The sequence below is a fragment of the Lupinus angustifolius genome, chromosome LG19, assembly GCF_001865875.1.
Source record: "Lupinus angustifolius cultivar Tanjil chromosome LG19, LupAngTanjil_v1.0, whole genome shotgun sequence".
Classification (NCBI taxonomy): domain Eukaryota; kingdom Viridiplantae; phylum Streptophyta; class Magnoliopsida; order Fabales; family Fabaceae; genus Lupinus; species Lupinus angustifolius.
The window spans coordinates 3,537,718-3,538,749 of NC_032027.1; positions in this window are offsets into that span (position 1 = coordinate 3,537,718).

The window sequence follows — 1,032 nt, forward strand, 5'->3', positions numbered from 1 at the left end:
TCAAATAAAAAACAACCAAAATATGTTCCCTCATTATTTGTGCATTGACATATTCATATGATTCATTCTATTAGGCAATTCCTTGTGGTTCGACATAACCCTATACTATACTACAATTGAATCTTGAAAGATGTGTAAATTGTAAAATAGTAAAGTGTTATCGATAAATTTAATTGTTAAAACACCTTTTAATATACAAAAGTGATGAAACTAACTTACTAACTTACTAACTTTTATTTATTGTTATTTACGTTCCGCAATTTATTTATTCTTAATACCAACCTTCCTTAAGGAATAAAATTGGTTTGTTAATAAAAGGAACCCGAAAGGGAGTAAATAAATAAAGGTCACTTAACTTTATTATTTTTTTGTTCTTTATTTATTTATTTGTTTCTAACAACTAACTATTCATCACTTTTGTACATTAGAATACCAGTAAACCGGTGTTGAAATTTATTCCACAAAACCGAGATGGTATTCGAAGGTACTTAATAATTATGTAATAGGGAATTGCTTCGATATCATTATATCGGCATTAGAATCTATTCTAACAAAGTCGAGATGGGGCAAAGAATGAATAATTATTCACATGATTATTAGAAGTAAGTTGTAACTGGAATATTCTTGAAACCATTATACCGGCGTTGGAATTTATTTCAACAAAGCCGAGATGACGAACAAAGATTAAAATCGAGTTCACTTACTTAACCAAATAAAGGAAACACACCGAAGAGAAAACTCATTTCAACAACCTTCCCTACCTTGTAACCGACTCCCGATCTTGGATATGAAAAATCCAAGTAATTGGGCTTAGAAGATTTTCTACATTTTTAACTCTAAAATGTAGTGGTGACTCTAAACAAGTCATGCAGCCGAAAATCAGGCCGCAACAGCTGACGACTCTGTTGGGGACATTTTTTAGAGAGTCTGACCCATAATCAATAAAATTGGTGATTGTTTATTTACCATTATTATTTTTTCTATTTGTTGATTAGTTAATTTCCAATAATGTGAAAATTGTATGCTTAATTA